A 9,966-nucleotide genomic window follows, 5' to 3' on the forward strand; every position below is an offset into this window, starting at 1 on the left:
TGACCCAGTGCATTGTAGTGGCAACACCTGGAAAACAATACCAATTTGACGTCCCATTGGTTCCATCTAAAATGGATGCAGGTTGCTCCCAGACCTAAATGCCAGCAAGTTCTGACAAGAAAAGGAAAGAAAAAGAAAATGTGTGCATCTAATCCTAATGGCAGCCTTGTGATCTAGTTTAAAGGCACAGGGGGTGGGGTGTCTTCCTAAACCTGGGTACTCCTGGAACCATGAGCAAGAGAAAGCCTGAACAGAGAATGGTGTGACTACCATATGGGATCACAGGGGGCAGAAAGTGGTGACCTGGGAGCACCAGCTGTGTAGGGTGTTGCAAAAACATAGCACAGGAGCTCAAGACTGAAATTCACAGGAGGGAGTAATGTGAATGACACAGAGAACTGGGCACTGAACATGATCAGTAAAATGAACCTGTACATCTGGGATGACACAGGTTAAAAAGTTGCAATGGCCAAGGGCAAAAGAAGAGGCAAAAGCACAGTGAATGAGGATATCAAAGTCTCCCCTGCAAAAGGCTATTTCAATCTCCGAATTAACTGATAGAGATAATGAGGGACTAACAGATAAAAATTATTTTATTTTATTTTTATTTCAGTCTTTATTATTATTATTTGTTAAGATTTATTTTATTTTTATTACAAAGTCAGATATACTGAGAAGAGGAGAGACAGAGAGGAAGTGGAGCTGCCGGGAATAGAACCAGCGGCCATATGGGATCAAGGCGAGGACCTTAGCCACTAGGCCACGCTGCCAAGCCCTATTATTATTATTTTATGATACAGTTCCATAGGCCCTGGGATTTCCCACAACCCCTCCCCAGTTCTCTTCCCCTCACTGTGTCTCCCTACATTATTACTATACTATAGTTCTTTATAAACAGTCATATGTCCATCATTGCTGGCATGGACAATGGCAGAGTCCAGCTTCCTATTGTCAAGTTTCATTGAGAGTCCATTTTTGGTCTTGAAGTAGAGATGCATTCTGCATTGTATCCTCACATCTGGATATTACAATTTCCATTACACTGTTACTATACATCCCCTTAAATGAAAAATCACAATACAAAATCAGCAACAGGAAGAAAAATAGAAATTCACAATGCCATGAAGTTAAATAACATGCTACTAGATATGATAGTCTTCATTACAGTTACTATACATCCCCTTAAATGAAAAGCCACAAAACAAAAACAGGAAGAAAAAAGAAATCAATAATGCCATGAAGTTAAATAACATGCTGCTGAATGACTAATGTGTCACTGGAGAAATTCAAGAACCTTCTTGAAGAAAATGATGCTAATGTATAATCTATTTGAAGAGATTAAACTTTAAAAAAAAATCAAAATCCATGAGATACAGTTTCCTCTAATCTTTCTTGTGAGATATGTATCCTGTAGGCAATTAATAGATGGGTTTTGGTGTTTACTTTTTTAATCCAGTTCACCTGTGGGTCACTCCAACTAGGCTGCAGCTCCCACTGGTTTATGTGAGGGCCGAGTGTGTGCTGGGCAGAATCAGGCTGGACTGCAACACCCATTGAGTGGCAGATAGGGCTGGAAACAGAAACAACCCAGCAATTGCAATCACCAGCTGATTGGGGCGATGGACTGTGGCAAGCCCCATACTTGCAAGTACACACAAGAACCTGCTCTGGGTTCACCTCAATTGAACTCCCAGACTCAGATCCCTAACCATGAAAAGACAGAGGAAAAAACAAATCAATCAACTATCCCAGCCATATGGTAGCAGTGAAAAACAGGGCAAATGGAGACTCTAAGATGGACTATGCCAACCAGTGGATTCTGCAGTGATTTCTTTGTGCTTGAAATGACAAGATTGATAGCAATTCAGACTTGTGGAACTATCAAAACCACTTGAACAAGACCCTTGGAGTACGCCCCACATTGGGGACCTGGAATGGGTGAGAGACTGGGTGGGGCTTCTCCATTTACCTCCCCCTTTACCCCAGATACCAAAAAAAAAAATGTGGAAATGATAGTCTTACCCACTTTCCTGTAGCCCTTGAACCCTTGTGTCCTAATTAACCATGTAAAGATTGTCAAAAACAAAATTTAAAAAATGGAAAAAAATCTAGTTCACTAAATCTATGACATTTGATTGATGAGTTTAAGCATTTACATTCAGTGTTAATATGAATGGGTAGTAATTTGGTCCTGTCATTTTAGCAATGGGTTGTTCATTGATTTAGTCTTTTGTTGTTACTTTACTGGAATGTTCCTCACATTTGCCTTTTCTCTGTGGAGAACATCTTTAAGTATCATTTGTAGGGCAGGTTTGGGAGAGGCATATGCTTTTAACTTTTCTTTACTGTGGAGGAAATTTATTTCATTTTCAAACACAAAAGAAAGCTTTGCTGGGTACGTTATCCTGGTCCAACAATTTTTTTCTTTTAGAATCTGGAATATGTCACTCCATTCTCTTCTAGCCTGTAGAGTTTCCTGTGAGAGGTCTCCTGTGAGTTTAATCAGCAATCCTTTATATGACAGTTGATTTTTTTCCCGTGCATATCTAAGAATCTTTTCCTTGTGTTCAATTGAAGAGAGCTTGATTATCATGTTTCTTGGTGAAGAAGGCTTTTGGTCAAGCCTGTTGGCTTTTGGTCAAGACCCTCCTGGATGTTGTTTCCTGATTCTTTCTCTAGATTAGAGAAATCTTTCCTTATTATTTCATTGTATACACCCTTAATCCCAGTTTCTCTTTCTGAGCCTTCTGGGACTCCCATAACTCTTATATTTGGCCTTTATACAGTGTCTTTCAATTCTTGAATACTTTTTTTGGCCTGATCCAGCTCTGCTTCCAGCTTTTTGTTTGTTTCCCCCTGATGACAGAAAATATCTTCTAAGTTTGAGATTCTTTCTTCTGCCTCTTTCATTCTACTTTGCAGATGCCCCACTGTACTTTTAGTTTGCTCCACTTTATTCTTCATTTCTGATATATCAGCTTTCATTTGCCTCACTGCTGTTATTTGCTGTATAATGTATTCCTTGAGTTCCTTGAATGCCTGCTTTATGTGCTTCTCATTATTGATAAGAAGCTTTATAACAAGTATTTTAAATTCTGTATCCCCCATTTTCTCGATGTCTTCCTCAGTAAACTCTGAGGTTGGCAAAGGCTTTTGCTGCTTTGCACTGGAGTCTTCAGTAATATTCGTTGTGCCACTGTCTCTTTTGCTCTTGGTCATTGTACTTCTGGTTATCAAATTCTTCTCCTTGGGGCAAGCTTCTAAGTTCTGTCACCCGCAGGTCTACACTTCAATTTTACTTATTGCAGTTAGTACCTGGTACTTTCTTTCTTTGCAGTCACTTGTGCCACTCCCTCCATTGAGTTCCAGGTCTGGTTTCTTCTTATGTTAGACTTCTACCATAATCTCTGCAGCCCCAACTCCTGACTCACCACCCTCCACCTGCTGTGATATCGTGCTGAGGCTGCACCGTTGTCTGTACAACCTTTCTCCTACTTCCGGTTGGAGCAGGTCCCAGGATTAGGGAGACACCAGGTGTCCTATACAGCTAAGTTGTTGTGGTACTGATCTTGCCAGAATCTGTTGGCCGTTAGGTCTGAAGGCCACACGGACCTATTTGATCTGTACAATGCCAAAGTCAGTATTATTTTCCTGTGGGACCACTGAAATGCACTGAGCTCAGTGAGTCTGCTCCCAGCTCAGCACATGTGTAGCTTACTGTTGTCCCCGCAGTCTTAAAGTTTTTCACACCGTACAAAATGGCACCCAATTTGGCTGTAGAGGGTGGACTGGGTTGTTAAATTGACCCTGTTCCCTGCACTGTCTGGGACCTGCTACTCTGTCTCTGCTGTTGGTCATATCAAACAGACCAGCAGGATGGGTAGTTCTTTGAGTTGAGCTCCTGAGCTCCCAGTAAATGTCCCTTCCCACCTTGCTGCTGGTGGAGTTCTGGCTGCTGGCGGAGTTTAGATCATGGCTCACTGAATGCTACTGGGGTATCAGTCACTGCAACACCACATGACTGCATCTATTGCTTTCCTGTGTCTATCAGTGAATGTGTTCAAAGATACAGGATCATAAGGATGTGGTTATGGTCATCCTAGGATGGTGCTCAAAGTTAGCCAGGAGCTTTCATGAGCCGAAAACACCAGACGCAACGCGGTATCTTGGGTTTTTTTCCAACGGCGCAGGAATGGGATGGAGGTGGTGGGATGGAGGTGGTGGGAGATTAGTAGGGGAGAAAAGGAGGATGAGGTAGCGGGGAAGCCGGAAGGAGAAGAGAGATGGATAAGAATTTTTAAAGATTGATGTAAAGCACCTTAAAAACAATGAAAACACATAGACAAGTCCAAGGAATGGAAGGAGTTCATGACAGGAAATAGCAACATTGAAACAAAGTCAAAATGAATCATTATAAATGAAAAACACAATACTGGAAATTTTAAAATTCAAGGAAAAGCCCACATAGTAGAATACGTAAGGCAGAAAGAGGAGTCTCAGAACTGGAAGACACCACCTGCGAAGATGTTGAAACAGAAAACTTGAAGAACGGAGTAAAGCTAAGAAAACTGTATAAGAAATGAATGATATCATTGAAAGGTCAAATATAAGAATTATAGGTGTTCCTGAAAGCGTGGAAAGAGCTGCTAACTTAAAACACAAATTCAATAAAATATTAAATGAGAACTTTTCCAACATGGAGAAAGACAGAGAACATCAAATGCCGGAAGGGCAGAAAACCCAGAGTAGCCTAAATTAAAAGCAGTTTTCACAACAACATGCTCTGTTTGGTTGAATTTTAAATAGATAGATAGATAGATAGATAGATAGATAGATAGATAGATAGATAGACAGATAGATAGATGATAGATTAGATAGATAGATATAGATATGCATATCCTGATGCTGTAGACTTGCAGCTAAAATTCTCCCCTTACATCCGCCAGGATCCCATATGGGCACAGGTTTGTGTCCCGCCCATACTGCTTCCCATCCTGCTCCCTGCTTGTGACCTGGGAAAGCAATTGAGGACAAATCAAAGCTTTCAGACGCTGCACCCATGTGGGAGACCTGGATGAGGCTCCTGGATCCTGGCTCCTGGCTTTGGACTGGCTCACCTTCAACTGTTGCGACTACCTGGGGAGTGAATCAGCGCATGGAAGATCTTCCTCTCTGACTCTCCTCCTCTCTGTCTATGTGCCTTTCCAATGAAAATAAATAAATCTTTTAACAAAAGATATTTATATAGGCATTTGAGAAAAATTAATTATGCATAGGACAAAAATCAATTAACTTAGAGATGAGCTCCGATCAAACTTACAGCTGACCTCTCAGGAAAATCTACAGGCCAGAAGAGAATGGAGTGGCATATTCCATATCCTAAAACAAACAAAAAATTAAAATTATCTGTCCAGAATAACGTGTCCGGCAAAGTTTATTTTTTAATGAAAAACCAACAAACAAAAAATCCAAAGCAAACAAAATCTGAAATATTTCACTTCCAGCACACCTACCCTAATGTTGCTTAAGGATGTGCTAAGACAGAGAAAAGTAAGAACACACACCAACTGTAAAGGCGAATGAGGGGAACATCTAAGTAAAACTAGAATAGAAACCATATCAAACAAAGAGAAACCCAATGCTAAATGACACGACCAAATCACTACCTGTCAATATTAATGCTGAATGTAAATAGCTTAAACTCATTCACCAAAGACATAGATTATAAGTCTGGATAAAAAATAGGACCCATCCATCTGTTCCCTCCAGAAGACATTTAATACAACAAAGATATGTGAAAGCTCAACATGAAAGGATGCAAAAGGATATTCCAGGCTAATGGAAAGGAAAAAAGAGCTGGTATAGCCATTCTTACATCAGATTACACAGACTTCGACATAAAAAGCATTAAAGCAGATGAAGGACACAAACTAATGGGTTAAGGGATCCATTATTCAAGAGGAAATCACAATAAATGTATTTGCAGCAAATGCCAGGGCACCTAGCTACATGAAATAAGTATTAGTAGACCTAAATGGAGAAATAGACTCCAGTGCAAGAATAGTGGAGGATCTTGAAACCTTCATTAACCTCAATGGACAGATTCATTAGACAGAAACTCAGAAAGGAAAGCAGAAGCACACCCAGACACTAGAACAAATGCACTTAATTAGTATCTACAGAATGTCTCATGCTACAGGCACAGAATACACATTATTTTCATCAATATGTGGAACCTTGCTCAGGACTGGTCACTTTAGGTCACAAAACAAGCCTCAATTTGAAAAAAAAAATCAAATCATGCCATGTATCTTCTTAAATAATCATGGAGTAAAACTGGAGGTCTACAATGCAAAATCCCCAAGAATACAAGTAAATACTTGAAAACTATACAATATGCCTCTAAGTGAGCAGTGGTTATAGAATAAATCAAGGGGGTAGTTTTTTAAAATTCCTTGAAATAAATGAAACATCAAAACAGCACTTCAAAACTTGTGGGACATCATCAAGGCAGTGTTAAGAGGAAAATTCATTGTAATCAGTACTCATGTCAAGAAACTACAAAGGCACTAGATTAATGGGCTTACCTTTTTCTGAAGGAACTAAGAAAATAACAGTAAAATAATCCTAAGATTAACAGAAAAAAGGAAACAATCAAAATAATACAGACAATAAATCTGAGACTGAAAGAAGTTTCTGCATCCCTGTTTTCAGATGACATGATTGACTTTTCTTTATTTTTAATAAAATCTATACAAGAGATTATCCTATCTATTTATATAGTGACCTAAATCAAGCTTTTGGTGGATAATATGCCTGAAATTGTATGGACATACATATTTACTGTGTACTGTATTGAAAACAACTTTATGATTGTTTTTTTTTTTTTTTCCTGTTGGTTTTGGTATTACACACAATGCAATCAGAATACTCTGGGTTATAAGTCTTCACGAACTTTGACAAGCATATCTTTAGTGTACTTATCTTCAAAATTTACAAGTGTATCATCCATAGTCTCTCTCCTAGAATCAATTATTCTAAGAAAACTTACAAAGCAATTCTCTTTCAAAGCAATTTCCTCTTAATAAGAAAAAAAATGAGTGTGACCATTTGAATTAACTTAGCCTAATTCAGAAGATACTTTGAAAATCTGATGTCATTGTGCTAGAAATCGCATGTTTAGGAGCCAATATTTTGACTTAGCAGGTTAAGCTCTCAACTGCTACATCAACATTCTTTATGGGTGACAGCTCAGTTACTGGCAACTTCAATTCTGACCCAGCTCCATGCCAATATGCCTGGAAATGCAGAGGAAAATGCCCAATTGCATGTGCCCCTACACCCAGATGGAAATCCCAGATGAAATAATTGGTTCCTAGCTTGACCTGGTGCACTTTTAGCCCTGGTGCCATGGGGGAAATGTCCTAGCAGAGTGTCTGTCTGTCTCTCTCTCTTTCCTTCTTTCTCTGTAACTGTGCTTTCAAAATAAATAAACAAATCTTTTAGCAAAGAAGCTATATACTTAAATCCTTAGCATAATCTGAATTTTCCAAGAAAATATTTGTTTTTCAATAGACTTTCTTTAATAATTTCACAAAATCTTTCTAAACAAATCTGATATATAATTATTACATTGTCATTCAGATAGAAATAAAATGTGCTAAGATATATACAAGTGTTATTCCCTTAATATTTTAACAGAATATTAAATAAACTGTAGAGACAACCTTTATTCTTTGTGAATTGCTTCTGGAAAATGTTGCAGAAGCTTTGTAAAGAAAATTTTTCATGTTACCATGTGAAGCAGCAATTCTGCTCCTGAATACAAAACCAAGACAACTAAAAATATGTGTCATGTGAAATAATTTTCCAAAATGTTCATAGCAGAATATTTCATACATTCTAAAGTAAAACAAAGCAAATGTCCACTGACTTATGAATGGATCAACTGGCAAATGTATAAACAGGCAAGCTAATACATACATGAAATAGATTACTACTTAGTCTCAAAAATATATGCTACCACATAGGTAAACTTGAAGAAAAGTGCATTATATAAAATAAACCGGACTCAACTATGAGACACTGCATGTATTAATCTATGGAATGCCAAAAAACAGACCATTTACATATAGAAAGAGCATAGATTATTGATTGTTAAATGCCAGAATAGAAAAGTAACTGTAGAATTACTGCTAATAGGTAAAGATTTATTTTAGAGGTTATAAAAACAGTCCATAATTAGGTATTAGTGATGATGATCATGCAATTTTTTAAAAAATTTCATTTTATTACACAGTTTCATAGGCTCTGGGATTCCCCCAACCCCTCCAAAAAGCTTCCCCCCCCCCCAATGCTGGATTCCTCCAGATTGTTGCAGTAGCACAGTTCATATCCAGTCATGACTCCTCCATTGCAATCATATACCATGTGTAGAGTCCAGCCTCTTATTGTTCAGATAAGTTCAACAATTTCCTTGGGAGACCATCTCTGGTCTGAAATTAAAGCTGGCAGAATATCATCCCCTCCAATGAAAAGCCACAACATAACATCAACAACAATTTACAACATTATTGAGTTAATTGACATGGTTTTGAGTTAGCAATATGTTAGAAAATGCAAGTTTTTAACCACATCCTGTGACTACTTCATTAACATTTCAATTTTAGTTTATACACAACCGACTGCTGTACACCTTACAATGGTTATAGGGTACTATTCAGCTGTCTGGTGTCTATTTTATATTTAGCCGTTTATGGTATTGAAGCATGATTTTTACTGAACTTGGCGAATTTTAGGATAGTCCAAACAGGCTGATAACTCTAACAGGGCGTATGTTAACAATTGAGGCACAGAAAAATCTACTTCTTTGTCCATTTAAAATAATAATACTTACGGTATAAGAACTACACATCAATAGAGCTATTATTTAAAATTTTGTTCACTTTTATGCAATTTCTGCATAAGCAAGTCAATATTTTCATATAAATGCAAATGAAAGCATACAACACATTGGGCTTAGATTGACAAAGAGATAATTGATACTAGCCATGGATACAGAGATATTAGCCTACATCCTCAGAGCCCAGCCATTCAAAATTTGGAGGACAACTTTGCACAAATGTGTGTGGTGAACACGTTTTTCTGAACCAACACTGAGTTCTGATATAGATTGGAAAAGTTCATTTGAAATCAGATCAAATGGAGAGTGCATCTGTTCTGGAAGCTGAGAAGTAAAGTTTCAATATCCAGATAGAGATGTTTATGAAAGCTAGTCCTACCCTGGAATCTGGTAATGAAGAATAACACTTCAAGTCAATATTAAATTACTTCTTATTAAATATCCATTTAGAAATTATAACATCCCTTTCACTTAGAAGGGTCAATTAAAATGCACAAATGTTAAAACAAAAGCTGGCCAAGTCATTGCCATCAACTACAAAGAGAATGTAAAATCTCAGTGGTAAAACACACACACATGCGCACGCACACACACACACACACACGTATAGTTGTATAATTACACTTGATCTTAGCCAAAAGGCCGAGAAGCGATGTATAGTTGTATAATTAACTGGCATGCTATTATAGAAGGAATATTAAAGAAGATTCTTTAACTATTATTATACGAATCTGTGTTTGACAATTATCTGATTTACATAAAATCAAATTTGGAAACTGAAAAGAAAGGGGTAATTATATGCAATTACTTTGCCATGGAATGTAGTTCCTATCACTAAATACACTCATATTTCTTTTTTCTTCCCCAATTACCACCGTATTAACAGAAAAGTCTTTCACATTAACAATCTTATGTAACCATGCTTACTATTTGCAAAAAAAGAAAGATTTTTCTAAAATTCACTCTTGGATTATCATGAGGCTTATGATGTGCTCACTTAGGTCATACTGTGTCCCTAAAAGTCCCATTGCTTATTTCTAAAATCTCTGGGCTGTCTGGCTACT

The 9,966-nt window shown here is 37.6% G+C and overlaps 1 pseudogene; it reads right to left on the bottom strand.

Moving 5' to 3' along the window:
- Nucleotides 1–9,422: 9,422 nt before the first annotated feature.
- On the bottom strand, nucleotides 9,423–9,556 carry LOC131479940 (U2 spliceosomal RNA; annotated as a pseudogene).
- Nucleotides 9,557–9,966: the final 410 nt, after the last annotated feature.

The sequence above is a fragment of the Ochotona princeps genome, chromosome 3, assembly GCF_030435755.1.
Source record: "Ochotona princeps isolate mOchPri1 chromosome 3, mOchPri1.hap1, whole genome shotgun sequence".
In the NCBI taxonomy this organism is placed as follows: domain Eukaryota; kingdom Metazoa; phylum Chordata; class Mammalia; order Lagomorpha; family Ochotonidae; genus Ochotona; species Ochotona princeps.